The sequence below is a fragment of the Macrobrachium nipponense genome, chromosome 34, assembly GCF_015104395.2.
Source record: "Macrobrachium nipponense isolate FS-2020 chromosome 34, ASM1510439v2, whole genome shotgun sequence".
In the NCBI taxonomy this organism is placed as follows: Eukaryota; Metazoa; Arthropoda; class Malacostraca; order Decapoda; family Palaemonidae; genus Macrobrachium; species Macrobrachium nipponense.
Genome location: NC_061095.1, coordinates 20,041,317 through 20,058,816, shown reverse-complemented (window position 1 = coordinate 20,058,816; position 17,500 = coordinate 20,041,317).

Below are 17,500 nucleotides of genomic sequence, written 5' to 3'. Positions count from 1 at the left end.
TCAGGATATATCTTGTATCAAATCTCAATTCATTTCATCTACGCTTCAAAGAATTAAATTTCGCTTCGAGTAAGTTCTCCCCAAAAACTTGTTTCCATCCTTTCTCTCTCTCTCTCTCTCTCTCTCTCTCTCTCTCTCTCTCTCTCTCTCTCTCTGCTTATTGTTCTTATTAGTTTCTGATTAACATTTCTGCTTACCCTTCCGTCCTAATTAACTCTCCTTGAAATTCTACACCGTTTTTACTTCATTTTAAGTGTTTCTAGTAGTTCCTTGTTTTCATCTAGCAAAGATGTATGTGAACTATCTTCCTTTGTACACATACTTGGGATTATAAGATATATATATATATATATAATAAATATAATATATATATATTATATATAATAGATATATATATACTATATATAAATATATAATTATAACACGTATATATGTATATACAACGTGGTGCAGAGAACTTTCACAACATTGGAAGCGTCTCACAATTCCACAAAAGGCTTGTCACGCGAGCACTCGTGCATATAACCTCTCTTCAAACTGCGATGTTCACCTCTTACTTTCCAGGCGCCCTTGCTTTCCAATACCTCTTTCACACCATCTGCAGTTTTCTAAGTCTCCATCTCCTCCTCACTCCTCACTTCTAACTTGTACTCTGGTTTTGCCAATCAGTCGTCCACAATACCAGAATCGTTTTGTCAATCAATCATCCAAAATACCAGAATCTTTTTGCCAATCAGTTGTCAACAATACCAGAATCTTTTGCCAATCAGTCGTCCACAATACCAGAATCCTTTTGTCAATCAGTTATCAACAATACCAGAATCATTTTGCCAATCAGTCGTCCACAATACCAGAACAGTTCAAAACAAATTCATCTGTCTTTTCGTTTTCTCTAACCTTTTAGCCATCTCTACCTTATTGCTTGCTTTCAGTTCCCCTTATGCTACATAGGAATATCCAAACAGTTTATTTGAAACCTTAGGTCTTTTTTATTTCATTTTACTCAACACCCATACTGTCCTCAACTTATTGATTGCCATTATTGAGTCCTCAACAGTTACATCAGTAGGCACTCTCAAACATAAATTAGCCCTCTCTTTTATCTTCCGAATTCACCAAATTTACGAAATATTCCTAAGAACCTGAAATGTATTAAGTTCAAGAGTAATTTGTATAATATAAAAGCTAATATCTTACGACTACATAATATATATAATTATATATGTGTGTGTGTATTTATATGTATATATGTTTATACATATGTATATACGAAAAAGGATTAAAGCCTATAATGGGATATATATATATATATATATATATATATATATATATATATATATATATATATATATATATCTGCCATTATAGGCTTTAATCCTTTTTCGTATGGACGGCCTTTGGCCAGAAAAAAGATAAAAAATAAAAACTAAGCTCCTTTTAGGCTTCAGTTAAGGTTAGCAATTAATTTTCTTTAGAGCTCCAGCGAAAGAGAGCTCCAGTTAAGCTTCTTATCACAGTGAACACAACTTCGATTTTTTTAAAGGGAAAAAATCCTGAACAAATTTCTTAATAACCATTATTTTTCCACCACGGTCGTTCATTTACTTGTTAACTATTTAAGATCTTAAATAGTTCACAGTACTGATGACTATTTTCCAATGACTGTACGAGCATTTATTTGTTTATTCATTTTCGTAGATTTGTACATTAATAGGGATTAATTTTCCATTTTGTATGTTTCATTACCACGGCAAACACTGCTTGAGTACAATGATGCTTGATTGCATTAATAATTATTGTCATTATTTTGAAGGGGCTGTTATTACAGAGTGATAAAGCAGCTAGAAATTGAATGATTAACTATTAATTTATTTTCATCTGCGTCCTTCATTAGTACATTAATACAAAACACGTTTGAAAAAGGAAACGTAAAACATAAAATTAGAATTATAAACAATTACAACACTTCTAGGTAAAATTACGGAATAAAATTCTCTGAGAATGTATATATATATACGAGCACTTTCAGTCGCATACTTTGGTTTATCGAATTAACTGAATAAAAATTCCTTTTTTGAGAGAGAAAATCAAATCCTTTCCCATCCCATCTCCACTTAATCTTATTATCTCGCATTTTACACCTCTTTCATTAGTTCTCATCTTTTTCTTTCGTCTGTCTCCATCTTGATGGAACTTTTGTCATTTTTGCTGTAATGGATTTAATTTCTTAGAATTAGTACAAGTTACGTATTATTTTATCTCCAAATCATTATCCTTCCTTCGTCTTACCTTTTACCTTTATTATGTAGAATTTTTTACCATTATTGTTATATTTTTTCCCAATTCACTATTACGTCATTGTCTTCTATATTATCTGATTTTCATTCCGAGGGAAGCAAGATGATGATGATTAATTATTATTATTATTATTATTATTATTATTATTATTGTTATTATTATTATTATTATTAATTATTATTATTATTATTATTATTATTATTATTATTATTATTATTATTATTGGGGAAAAACTCTTTATCACGAGAGTATATACAATGTTCTAAGGGGTCCACAATAAAAGCTCTTGAGTCTTTTTTTTTTTTTTTTTTTTTTTTTTTTTTTTTTTTTTTTTTTTTGCTCTATCACAGTCTTCTAATTCGACTGGGTGGTATTTTTATAGTGTGGGGTTCCGGGTTGCATCCTGCCTCCTTAGGAGTCCATCACTTTTCTTACTATGTGCGCCGTTTCTAGGATCACACACTTCTGCATGAGTCCTGGAGCTACTTCAGCCTCTAGTTTTTCCAGATTCCTTTTCAGGGATCTTGGGATCGTGCCTAGTGCTCCTATGATTATGGGTACAATTTCCACTGGCATATCGCTTATCCTTCTTATTTCTATTTTCAGGTCTTGATACTTATCCATTTTTTCCCTCTCTCTCTCTTTAACTCTGGTGTCCCATGGTATTGCGACATCAATGAGTGATACTTTCTTCCTGATTTTGTAATTCAACGTCACGTCTGGTCTATTTGCACGTATCACCCTATCTGTTCTGATACCATAGTCCCAGAGGATCTTTGCCTGATCGTTTTCTATCACTCCTTCAGGTTGGTGCTCGTACCACTTATTACTGCAAGGTAGCTGATGTTTCTTGCACAGGCTCCAGTGGAGGGCTTTTGCCACTGAATCATGCCTCTTTTTGTACTGGCTCTGTGCAAGTGCCGGACATTCGCTTGCTATGTGGTTTATGGTTTCATTTTTCGTATTGCACTTCCTATATATGGGAGAGATGTTATTTTCATCTATCGTTCTTTGGATATATCTGGTTCTTATGGCCTGATCTTGTGCCGCTGTTATCATCCCTTCAGTTTCCTTCTTGAGCTCTCCCCTCAGTAGCCATTGCCACGTGTCATCGCTGGCTAGTTCTTTATTATTATTATTATTAATTAATATTATTATTATTATTATTATTGTTATTATTATTATTATTATTATTATTATTATTATTATTATTATTATTATTATTATTATTATTATTATTATTATTATTATTTTTTCCTGTTAATGGCCCAATGGGGCCATTAACTTTAAAATCAAGTTTCCAAAGAATATGGTGTTCATTTGAAAGAAGTAACAGAGGATAATAGGGAATACAGAAAGAGTAGATCAAGTTATTAAAAAAAACATAAATTAACAAATTATTAAATAGAGAAAAAAGAAAAGAAGAAAATTTGGGCCTAAGAACGAAAGAAGGCGAGGTTTTCTATTTAAAAGAGTATGAAAAAAGTGACTTTTATATATTGATATAAATACTCAAATGTTTGGCAAATTGGTCTATACGAATTTAAATGTAGACAACTTTCATATGTGTGATACACACACACACACACGCACACACACACACACACACACACACACATATATATATATATATATATATATATCACAAATATGAAACTGATTGTCTACATTTAAATAATACTCCCATAACTTTCACTCTTTTAAATAGCAAACCTCGCCTAAAGAGAGAGAGAGAGAGAGAGAGAGAGAGAGAGCAGCCTGAATTATATGTAAAAGCGGATGGCAATATTGAAGACTAACAGTACCTCGTTCCAGAAAGGCAATTTTGTCCGAATTTTCCTCCCCAAAGGAAGGAGGCTCGTGCCCCGAAACTCATCAGAATTAACATTGACTTTCATTCGATGAAAATTAACTTTCTTATTTACTTAGGCAGAAATGTATATTTGAAATGAGCTCTCGTTCTCTCTCATCTCGTAAACGAGTGTTGTGTTGTGGGGATGGTGGGCGGGGGGGGGCTGTGAATGCGTGAAGATTTATTTAACAAAACTACATTGTTGGTGTGTGTGTGTGTCTGTTTTATTTTACAGCTAGCATCTGCCTGATACGAAGTAGAATCAGCTTTGTTTGTTTATTTATTTATTTTTTTTTTTTTGGGGGGGGGGGTGGAAAAATTTTGATATTTTCTGAAAATCGTAATTTTCTTCGAATAATCGTTTCCAGTACCCTCATTATATTTCCCAAAATCGTTGGTGAAAGATATGTAGCAACAGCTTTTTAAATAAAGTGGGTAAATGTCTCCCCCCCCCCAACCCCTCACCCCTCTTGATTCATACCATAGCAGCAATACTGACTTGAATCTAGTAAAGTCCAATCGTGCCTTTGGAAATAGAAAAGTGACAGATTTGATTGAGCGTAGCAAAGGAAAAGGCAAGACTGTCAGAATCATCTGCAAATGTGATGCTTTGCGATAGATGATATAGTTTGGGAATATGTAAATGTCAAGTATTATCAAAATCATAGAAGGTATTCCTCAGCACACAGGAGTCAAACCATTTATCAGGTACTTCTCATCTTTCACCTTTTTACCCTAATTTCCTTAGCTTCTCTCTCTCTCTCTCTCTCTCTCTCTCTCTCTCTCTCTCTCTCTCTCTCTCTCTCGTGACGTCAATTTCCTTCTGTCTCCTCGCTCCTTTCGCCTTCCCTATACCATCGAATTCCACTTCGAAGAAAAAAATTACAGAGCAAAGAAGAAGAAAAAGAGACAGATTGTAGGTGTCTGGGTGGGTGGGAGGGGGGATGGTCCCACCCCTCGCGAACCGCTAGTCGTAAACATGTTTACAACAAAAATGATCACGTACACAATTGGTACTTTAGCCTTCAGAGGAAATCTGTTTTCGAGATGAAATCCTTCGGCAGGAGGAGACTCAGATGGGCATATTAGGCATAAATGATGAAAGGAAGGTTTTTCCTTTCAGTGACTTGTTCATATTTTTGTGGCTTTAAATGGCGTAACCGTAAATTATTTTGATTGTTATTAATGTTACAGAATTAAAGTATTTGCTAGTGAATTATTCCTAAGTTTCTTACTATAGTATAGTGATGATATGCAGAGGTTTTGTTCGATTAGTATATGTTGTTTGAAGTTCAGAAATTAATTATTTTCAACAGATTTGGTTTCTAAACTAGATAGAACCTGCTATACAAATGACACGTTTATTTAATCTTTCTGAGGATGTAAGATTGTCGGTAATCAAAAACTAAACCTATTATGGTAATATCATAATTAGACGTATATCATAGTATTTCTTGATATTTCTTTTAGAAATTGAATCAGATTTCTACAAACAAAATATATATAAAGCTAAATAATGTAGGGGGAACGATTAACGTTATCTGCACACATAAGCGTTGCATATACTATACGTTTGACAAGTCATTGTTAAATACAGTGTATGCCAAGGTTAAACATTTTTCTATGCTGTTCACTAAGGATGTTTCACATGTTTAAAAAAAAAATTCATGTTATGAGGTAGAATTATTTCCTGATCAAAAATTTCAAGCTTTCGAGATCCGTTTTGTAATTTCTCAAAACATTATTGATCAAAGACTTCTGCAAAACTGTTGTAAAAAAAATTTTTTTCGTTCTTTCACGAAGACAAAGAAAATTTTATGTTTTCGAGGTCAGATTGAGAAATATCTTTTTGATGAAATATCACAGGAAAAAAAAAGAAAAAGTTTTTTTTATAAAATGCCAGAGAAAGATTTCCTTTCACCAGAGAAATAAATTTTTAAAAATATGAACAGATGGAAAAAACCGGGACAGACATAATTATGTTCCGTGAATAAACGGTTCATTGAAGTGATGTACAATATTGCTTTTTGAATTTCCCGGAATAATTAATGCACCAATAACAAGCTAATGTGGATTTACTGAGCTGGTTAATGTGGGACGATTTAGCTGAATAATTCTGAGACTTCGTCCATACGAATGTTTTCACGATACATTTGCCAATTATCGAATGATTTAATCCAGGATTTATAAGTGAATTCGATATTTACGTGCTTTGCATACGTTACGAAATAAATGACAATATAACTTGTATAACTCAATTAAACAATTTTTTTTAGTATAATTGGTGTTGATTTAATTTAGTGTGACCAATATTTATGGACTCGGGTGACAATTATTGTTCTGGCAACAATCCGTAAGATTACTCCATTTTGAAAAATTTCATATTTTCAGATAGAGTTGATGATGAAAAATGATGTCTGAAAATGTATACAGTAATAAATCATCTACGGTAAGTATATCTTTGAATGACAACTATGAAAAACTGTATTCCTGATAATGGTAAATAATTTAGTGTCCACAATAATATATTGAAAAAAAAAAATACGCGATAAACCGGAGCTCTTTTTCGCCCGAGTAAATACAGGGTGTCCATAAAGTCCCAGTACCATTACAAGTATTTATTGCTCAGAAACCATATAATATAGAGTAATGCAGTTTTCGTAGAATGAAGTGCTCTGAATGTAAACTTGAGGGAATGTAGAACATTCTACAAAAAACTGCATTACTCTATGTTATATGGTTTATGAGCAATAAATATTTGTAATGGTACTGGGACTTTATGGACACCCTGTATAACAAATATCATCCATCAGTAGCTGCGTTTCTAAACAGACATTGCTGAAGATGTCTTGAATCTATCGCCACATTTATGCTTACATTGGACCCTGACAACAGGGAAGGGTCTGTTTTGTGGATTGAACTCGCTCTGTTTCTATTCCCCAAGATATTTTTACTTCTTTTGCTAAGGCTAAAATACCATTAGCATGTCTGTTCCATTAACTGTACCATGTGAATGTCGCCGTATTCTTACTCAAAAACCTTCTGTAATTTCAAAGAACAAGTAAAAACTTCAATCGAGTGTTCTGTAAAGCGTATATACTGTATGAAACTCACCCAAGGCCCACGAAACTCCCAGCCACGACACATGAAACTTTCATCCGCGGCCCGGTGGTGCCCTGTGCTGTTGGCACATATAGGAGTGCCAGACGCGCGATCATGGCTACCTTAACCTTAGATAGAATAAGACCTACTGAGGCTAGAGGGCTGCAATTTGTTATGTTTGATGATTGGAGGGTGGATGATCAACATACTAATTTGCAACCTTCTAGCCTCAGAAGTTTTTTTTTTTAAGATCTGAGGGCGGACGGACAGACAAAGCTGCTTCACTACTTTTCTTTTGCAGTCAACTAAAAAAAAAAAAAATTGAAAATATTAGTAGCTCTTCCTCCTTGCCCTTTCAATATTTTGATTATAATTTTGACGCCCCTAAGGTAAACATGACATGGTTTTGACCTTAGAATTCGTAAACAAGGTCATTTAAAAAGAAACTAATAGAAAACTAAACTAGAAATTAGTGCTTCTGCTTTGGTTCATTCTGGATACGTGTTATTCTGACAGATTATAAAACTTGAAAATGCAGTTATTTACATGAAAATAGTAGCGCCTCAATGGCGTGATCGGTATGGTATTGGCCTGCCACCTCAGTGGCTGCGAGTTCGATTCTCGGGCATTCCACTGAGGGGTTAGAGATGTGTATTTCTGGTGATAGAAGTTCACTCTCGACGTGGTTCGGAAGTCACGTATAAAGTCGTTGGTCCCGTTGCTGAATAATCACTGGTTCCATGCGACGTAAAAACACGATACGAACAAACAAACAAACCTGAAAATAGTACTTCTTTCACTCTGGAAAGTAAGTGAAACTCAGTTCTTCAAGAATGATTCGACAGCAATGTTCGACTGATTGCAAGGATTTTATGCAGTACGTAGGAGAATTTGTTCGTAGTTTATCTTTTATTATCATTCATAGCTCAAAATTCCAATTAATTTGAAAACGATAAAATGTGCGATGAGGCAGACAGTAAGGCAAATAGGCATAGAAACCTAAGAAGCTGAAGGAACCGTCGAAAAACGGGGGAAAATAAAGGAAAGGAAGATTCCCTGTGTTTTCGCGAACATCGCGTGCCGGACGCGAAATCTCTCATTGCATGTCTTCCTCCGCACGCGAAAATGTTGGGAGGTTTTCTTTGCCTTCCTTAAAAATAGTTTCTGCTCCCAGAGATAAGAAGCTTTGCCAAAGCATTTTGTAATCCCTGATGCTTTTATGAGAGGCCCAAAGTTCAATAAACTTTAGCCAAAAAAAAAAAAATAGAAAAATAAAAGAAAACAGATTAACGGTGGTAATTTCTGCAAAGGAAATAATTTTTGATTTGAAAGAGACGTGTAAGACGGTGTAATAAGTTAGAATCACACCGTGAGCAGTGGTGTTCGAAGGAGTCATGATAGAAATGATATATACGTATATTGTAAGGTTTTACTTTAGTTTTATTATTTGAAATTGTAACAGCCAGGTGTGGCTTGTTTGATTGTCTCACCTTCCCTCTTGTGTTTTGCTTTGTTGAAGCGAGGCGACGTTTGCCGTCCACTTCTTTTCAGAAACAGTTGAGTTCAGCACAGCGCCCAGTCTAGATCTCGACAGCAGCAGGTATTTGGTTACCTGTTGGCCTCTGCTGGTCGAGGATGAGAACACCAGTTGGTTCTTCAGCAGTCTGGAGTATTGGCTCGGCGTAGCAGTGTCTGCTACCAGTTGGATTGTTCTGATGAAGGATGGATGGTGGCTGGAACATGGTCATCAGTGGCGTTCCCTATGTGACAGCAGTAAGACTGTTGTGACGTTCGTCTGATTGGTGCATCAGTGTTGGGATGATGTTTGAGTTCGTCGGGGGATTCATCTTTTGTCAGTGGAGATTATAATTTGTATATTGAGTTGTTTTTACTGCTGGCTGGATTTGGGCATTTTTCATAACATTATTTGTGGGGCAAGTATATGGCCCAGTTAATTTGTATGAGCTGGTTTACTATTGTGTTCTGAGCAAGTGTATGGCTTTGGGTGTTTTCATATTTATTTGAGACATGCTTGATTATTGTTTTGAGCAAGTGTATGGCTCTGGGTTTTCACATTAGTTTGTGATGTCGGGCAAGTGTATGGCCCGTGTAATTTGTTTGACCTGCTTAATTATTTTATGATTATGTCAATTACTGCTTTTGTAATGCTGCTGTTGTGCTATGTAATTTTTGCAATGGAACATTGTTCATTTTGATTGTTTTGGCTGAACCCTCAACTCGCCTGTAAATATGTAAATTGCTTTGTACAGGAAATAGGCTTAATAAACTAGATATAAGGCATTCTGTAGATTTATTTTATTCTCTCCTCCTTGTTTTGCCTTTGGACTCCTAGTCTCCACAGTTCTAGTTTTTTTTTTTTTTTTTTTGAAAGAACCTGTGGAACCGTAGATGGTTCGTGACAATACATACATACATACTATATATATTAAGATATATATATATATATATATATATATATATATATATATATATATATTTCTATGTGAAATACATTCACCACACCGCTGGTCTTCTGATGAGCAAAATTGACGTTTGTTCTGGGTAGTAATTTGATGAAGTATCGAAGTGGTAGAGAATGTGAAAATCCCATTTTCCAATAATTTGCTGAAACTCTATGTTACTGCAATAGTACTCTAAACTTTTATTTTAAAGATAATTTTTTGTGAGGTGGTTACAGTATTATGTGTTCAATTTCTTGTAGTGATTAAATCAGTATACAAATTGAAATTCAAAGGTGACATAACTTTTATGAGGCGTTTGTGGTAGGGCCTATTCCCTAAAAAAGAAAAAACCACAAATCAGTGGGGACGGAATAATAACGTATTAAAAAAAGCACATATACATTTCCTGAAACGCCATACCTGAAACCTAAGCAAGGCAGTTTTCATATTATAATCAAGAATTTCTGATAAGCTTGATATTTAGTGAGCAAATTATATGACGCTTGTGGGTAGTATTCCATGGAGATAATTATGCATATTCAAATAAGAAAATGCTGATAAGATGGGCATTTCGTAAATTAGGACATGACACTTGGGAAAATAAGAAATATGCGGGGTTGATTTACATTTTAGTGGAAATTACATGCATGCAAATCACTTGTAATAAATAATTTGAATATTTCTAAAATGTTGAAAGGACAGTCGTTTGAATTATTCATCCATGTCATGTAGAAAAGTCATATTTTAATGGAGAGCTATATCATACGTAAATCGTTTGTTGTAAATAGGGTATGTCGAAGCCAATCATCTCAAAGACGTTTCGTATCGCTAATGAGCTCGATCTCTTTGAAGTCGGAGGAATAGCTAAAATTCTAATGCCAAGAAAAGAGTCTGGTAAATAGTAGGGTGGAAACCTGGCCAAGTTTGTCCTTAGTTTGTAATCTGATTAAAAGTCCTCCCTCCTCCTTCGCACTGTTTAATGACCTCATCATCAGGTCAACACGGTGAGACTGGAAACCATTTCTGGAACGTCTTAAGGAGAATATTCAGCCAAGAGGATGTTAAGAAATGATTTTCACATTCGAAAGGATTGACTGATAGATTTTTAGAAGCTTAACATAGAATCATTATCTTGTGTGCTGTTGCGATATTATGTTAGCATAAATAATGTTCGTATTAGTTCTTATTTCCATTTTAATACGAATCAAGGGTGTACATACTGATGTTTTCTTCTACATTCTGTATTTCTGTTTTCCTCATAGGAGTAAATTTGTGAATCTATATAAACGTCGGGGAAAATTGTTGTTCTATAATTGTAGAAATAGAAAACTTATACTGGTTCTTTTTTCCAGTCATCATGTGCTACGAAACCAGTTTTCATTCTTTTCAGTTTTCGATAAACATTCAGTGGCTTAGAATTGGTGCATTACAAAGTTTATATCCTTGAATCCCATTTCATAATTCAGTACTCATCTTGAATTTCCACATCTTTCGTTACCTTAAACAAACTTTGACCAGAGGATTGACTTCTTTCAGTTGTTCAACTTGCTTAGACCGATAGGTAGAGGTGAAATAGAGCGTAAAATGTTAGTGGATATATGAGTCTCAATTTGGAATTAAGCGACGTCACCTGAATACACTATTTTCCACGCATTAATAGATTTGAGTTTTTCCATGCCTCTGAACACTTTTTGTGTTTCTTCATTTGGTTTTAGGCAATTAATTTTTTTTCTCTTTCACACAATCTTTCGTACTCTGAAAGTAAACTCTCATTTCCTGAGGAGGTAAAGTCGACTTCCGTTCCAACATCTGGAGTTCAGTGCCTGCATCTGTGTCTAACGCTATTTCAACCCGGATCATAAGCTGAAGTTTCTGACCCTATTTCTTCCTATGGTTACTCCTCCCCCACCCCCCACCCCCCTCCACCCCTCTCCCTCCCCATCCCCCTGGAAAAACTTTTAACTATTTCGATCAGCGAAGTGAATTTGAGCCTTCTCGAAAACTTGTGTCGTGTCTAAGATTTACAAGCTCTTCTGAAAAATGTCGATGGGGAAAAAATAACGCTTCTGAATTCCAAACCTTCTATATTTTCTTCGCCTGAAGTAGGATTCTGAAAGTCATATTACTTTTCTCTGTTCGTCTGTCTCTGGACATGGATCGATACACGCATTATCACGCCCACAATAAAGGCTTTAGAAATTTGATTTCCTAGTTCAGATTTCAAAAGCTTTATAGAAATGGCGAAGAAGTGCGTCACATGTCAAATTCGCTGTCATTGTTCTCTATGAGCAACAGGTTTCGGTAATGTTTCTTCAACCTGACAGAACAGAATAAGAGAAAATGGGACCATTACTTCTTAACGAATCTAGGTAAAAGAGAGGCAACGATGTTTTTTCAAGAATTAAAGATATATGGGTCAATACTTGATAATTGTAGATAGGAGAGGAGGGGTCCAAAGTTGAGTAATCGGAAAAGAATGAATGTTATATATATATCATATATATTATATATATATAATATATATATATATATATATATATATTAGTGTATATACAGTAGGTTGTGTGGGCGCGTTCCTCAATTAGGGTGACTGGAGATTAGGTTGAGATAATAAACAATCTGGAAGAGAGAGAGAGAGAGAGAGAGAGAGAGAGAGAGAGTGGAGGTAGGCAATGGAAACGATTACAACAACACTAATTACTTTTTTGCGTCTAAGGAAAAAAATCAGTAAAGAAGAGAATAAGCGAGCTATTACTTTTTGTTCTTTAATTAAGAATAAAATCTTATAATAACAAGGAGGTGGATTTAATAAGAACTTGGTGTAGCTTCATACTCCATGAAATCGTGACTTACGATGGTACTGAGTAGATGATTCTGAAGATTTGGTCTGATGAGTTGTATTGGTGGAGGGAATAATTTATTGAACAAAGATAATTTCAGGTGGTAATTTTGAGCAGTGCCATTATAGAAAAGAAAATATAGCTTTTATTATTAAATTATTGTGTTTGTATTAAAGGTTGAAGCCACATGTATGGTATTTAATGGGAGTATATATATATATATATATATATTATATATATATATATATATATATAGTATATATATATATATATGTTATCACATCGACCGTGATATTATATATCAATTCAAAGCTACAAATGTCCTTTAATATCTAAATTCACTTTACCTCCCAAATGATTATATTTTCATATAATGTACCGAAGGGGAATTTTTTTTAATTGATAATAATTTCGATCCCCCAAGGGATCCTTTAACCACCGTCCAAAGTGGAAACTTTAAACGATCCCAGGACAGCCAGGGGAAAATTTTTTGACGCCCTATCCAATCAAGTACAGAAGACGCTATTAAGTCATATCGATTCTGAACCTTAAAATTCACCCTCGCTCTGGGAGCTTTCGTAATTATCGATATGAAACCCGTGTACCCAGGTTGGCAATTCGAGCGTTTGACAGACGTAGCCCTTTTGTTATGAATAATTATCACACGAACCCGTGGATCCTTTATATATCAATTTTCAAGCTACAAAGTCCTTTAATATCTAATTCACTTTACCTCCCAAATGATATATTTTCATATATGTACCGAAGGGGAATTTTTTAATTGATAATAAATTTCCGTTTTCCTCCCCCATGGGATCGAACCACCACCGTCCAAGTGGACGGGGACGAAATCAAGGACAGTCAGTGACGCTATCCACCAATCAGCAACAGAGACGCTATAAAGTTCATATCGATTCTGACCTTACAAATCACCCTCGATTCTGGGAGCTTTCGTAATTAGAATCGATATGAAACCCCGTCTAACCATGTTGGCCAAATTCGAGCGTTTGACAGCACGTAGCCTTTTGTTATGAATAATTATCACATCGAACCGTGATCCATTTATTATATCAATTCAAGCTACAAATGTCCTTTAATATCTAAATTCACTTTACCTCCCAAATGATATATTTTCATATATGTAGCCGAAGGGGAATTTTTTAATTGATAATAATTTCGTCCCCCCATGGGATCGAACCACCGTCCAAGTGGACGGGGAACGAAAATCAGGACAGTCAGTGACGCTATCCAATCAGCCAACAGAGACGCATATAGTTCATATCGATTCTGACCTTACAAATCACCCTCGATCTGGGAGCTTTCGTAAATTAGAATCGATATGAAACCGTCCGTACCATGTTGGCCAATTCGAAAGCTCCCAGATCGAGGGTGATTTGTAGGTCAGAATCGATATGAACTTATAGCGTCTCTGTTGGCTGATTGGATAGCGTCACTGACTGTCCTGATTTCGTCCCCGTCCACTTGGACGGTGGTTCGATCCATGGGGGGACGAAATTATTATCAATTAAAAAATTCCCCTTCGGTACATATATGAAAATATATCATTTGGGAGGTAAAGTGAATTTAGATATTAAGGACATTTGTAGCTTGAATTGATATATAAATGGATCACGGTTCGATGTGATAATTATTCATAACAAAAGGCTACGTGTTGTCAAACGCTCGAATTGGCCAAACATGGTAGACGGGGGGTTTCATATCGATTCTAATTACGAAAGCTCCCAGATCGTGATTTGTAAGGTCAGAATCGATATGAACTTATAGCGTCTCTGTTGGCTGATTGGATAGGGTCACTGACTGTCCTGATTTCGTCCCCGTCCACTTGGACGGTGGTTCGATCCCATGGGGGACGAAATTATTATCAATTAAAAAAATTCCCCTTCGGTACATATATTGAAAATATATCATTTGGGAGGGTAAAGTGAAATTTAGATATTAAAGGACCATTTGTTGAGCTTGAAATTGATATATAAATGGATCACGGTTCGAGTGATAATTATTCATAACAAAAGGCTACGTGCTGTCAAACGCTCGAATTGCCAACATGGTAGACGGGGTTTCATATCGATTCTAATTACGAAAGCTCCCAGATCGATGGGTGATTTGTAAGGTCAGAATCGATATGAACTTATAGCGTCTCTGTTGGCTGATTTGGATAGCGTCACTGACTGTCCTGATTTCGTCCCCGTCCACTTGGACGGTGGTTCGATCCCATGGGGGGACGAAATTATATCAATTAAAAAATTCCCCTTCGGTACATATATGAAAATATATCATTTGGGAGGTAAAGTGAATTTAGATATTAAGGACATTTGTAGCTTGAATTGATATATATATATATATATATATATATATATATTATTATATATATATATATATATATATATATATATATATATATTATACTCCCATTAAATACCATACATGTGGCTTCAACCTTCAATACGAATACAATCACTTAAAAAAAATATGTATGTGTATACATATACATAATTTATGTACATATATCGATATGTATATATATGTGTGTTTATATGTTTATACATGGATAGACAGACAGATTGATAGTTAAAATATTGTGCGTTGTTATGCATTTTCATTATTTCGTATATTTAATATTTTCATTTCAAAATTCGATGGTAGAATTTCCTGCTTTGTTAAACTAGTTATTTAATATTCGTGAGAGCTTTTCAAATCGGTTGCTTATGCTTGTTCTTCGTTCATTTTATGAAAGAATAACACATTCCTTGACGAAAATAAGTTAATCTAAAATTGTTCGTTTTTTTTATTCATGGGTGAGTTATTTTACATTTTACATCTTTAGTTCACGTGTCGAAAGTATCGACACTTTGTAGAAAAACATATAGTTCATTTTATCATCATAAAAATTTGAAGTACCCTTCAATATTCCACTGGCAGGTTATTCCTCCTGAATAGTTCTAAAGCTAAAAATTCGAGGGATCATTCCTTTATTTACAGTCTTTTGTTTACCTTTTTACGGTCATCCCCAACGGGTTTGTACTATCACGTTGGGTTAAAACCGCTGGAGGTCACTATCTAGGGAAGGTCCTGCCACATCGATGGCCGCGAGTTCGATTCTCTGGTATTCCATTGAGGAGTCAGAGATGTGTATTTCTGGTGATAGAAGTTCACTCTCGACGTGGTTCGGAAGTCACGGAAAGGCGTTGGTCCCATTGCTGAATAACCACTGGTTCCATGCAACGTAAAAACACCTTAAAAACAAACAAACAAACTATCTAGGAAAGATCCGATTCAAGGTAATGAAAAAGATAATAAATACAAACAATAATCTGTAATTCGAGTTCGATGTTAACCACTACTTTCAACGTGAGAGGTTATAAATGAAGAAAAATGAAGGACCGTGAACCATACTCATCTCTCTTTCGTTTCGAGTCCTAACAAGAAAAACGCGTAGTAAATTACTTCCCTGCAAACAGACATCAGAATTTCAGGACCCTATCTTTGTCGCGCTCAACTGAGCGTGAAACGAAATGACGCAGCAAAAGCTGATCTTAAGCACTCGTCATCAGTTCGGAACAAAAGTTTGGTTGCGAAATTTCACGAGAAAATCTCGACGACGCCCTCGGAAACAAACTGTTAGTTCCTTCGCTGGGAAGTTCCTCGTTTAAGGTTCGGTTATCAGGGGTTTACAGTCCGGGCTTTTTTCTTCTTCTTTGGGGAACTAAAATTATCGCATCTAATTCGGATATTCGTTTAGACACCACAAAGGAATGATAGAAAGTCAACTAAAGATGAAAATTAAAAGTCTCGGCCGGAGCTGTTTATGTGGTCAGTTTTTTCAAGGAATAATTATTTATTTCGCATAAATATAATCTTCACGAAGATGAGATATATCAATAAAGTTCACAGGAGAAAAGAGAGAATAAAAGACTCTTAGCAGCTCGAGCTACTAGAGTCTTTTATTATCTCTTTTCTCCTGTGGACCAAATTAACTTATCTATTCAATATCTAAGAGAACGAGACGATGTAAGTTCGTCTCTAGTTTGACGAACTGGTGTAAACCATTTTTTCCCTATTCTGGGAAACTGGGCTTCAAAGATTTTGATATTATTCAGCGCTAGTTAGCTCAACTTTTGAAGAGATTTGGTTTAAAAATGTGACAGCATAGACAGCTGAAGTTTTTATATACAATACTGTAGTAAAAACTGATTAACTTTGGCTAGACAACTCAAAAACTACGCAAAAATTTGGTTACGCCAGTTCGTCAAAACAGAGACGAATTAAACCAAATAGGAATCACAAAAACTTAGCAAGCATTTATTATTAGGAATCTGGAAGGGACAGTTCAAGTAGGATTTCTTCAAAACTGCAGACTGGGTAAGCTTTTCCAGGATATCCTAAATATTTCCCGAAATACTTATTAACCCAAAGTCCCCTGTCACCAGTGACTGATGCTTTTTATCATAATCAAACATTATCTCATCAGGACGACATTGTCCGCTAGAGGGTGGGTCTTCGTCTTCATAGGCCTTCCTTCGGTGGGAGTTGCTACAAAAAGGAAATAAAAGGTTCTGAATCAGCTTCTTGTTGAATTACTATCTTGATGTAAACTCTAAAAGATGGTAAGCCTATGATAAAATCCAGGATATGTTATATGAAACCAGGTTTCGAAAGGCATCCCGTTTTGACTTCGAAACTAGAATCCTAATCTGAAACCAGATTTGTAATTATACACAACAGGATAGATGTTCCAGAAAGACATATTCTCCTCTGTCCATGTTATGCGTCAGTGTACTGGTAAAGGATTACCGACCCACATGAAAGGGATTAATTCTCTCGAAGATGCTTATAAGGGATGTTAATTACTAAGGCATCACGCCTAAGGAATTAGAGCAGTAATATATTATGGCGCTATCCAGCCAAGGGTCGCTTCAGCCAGTGAG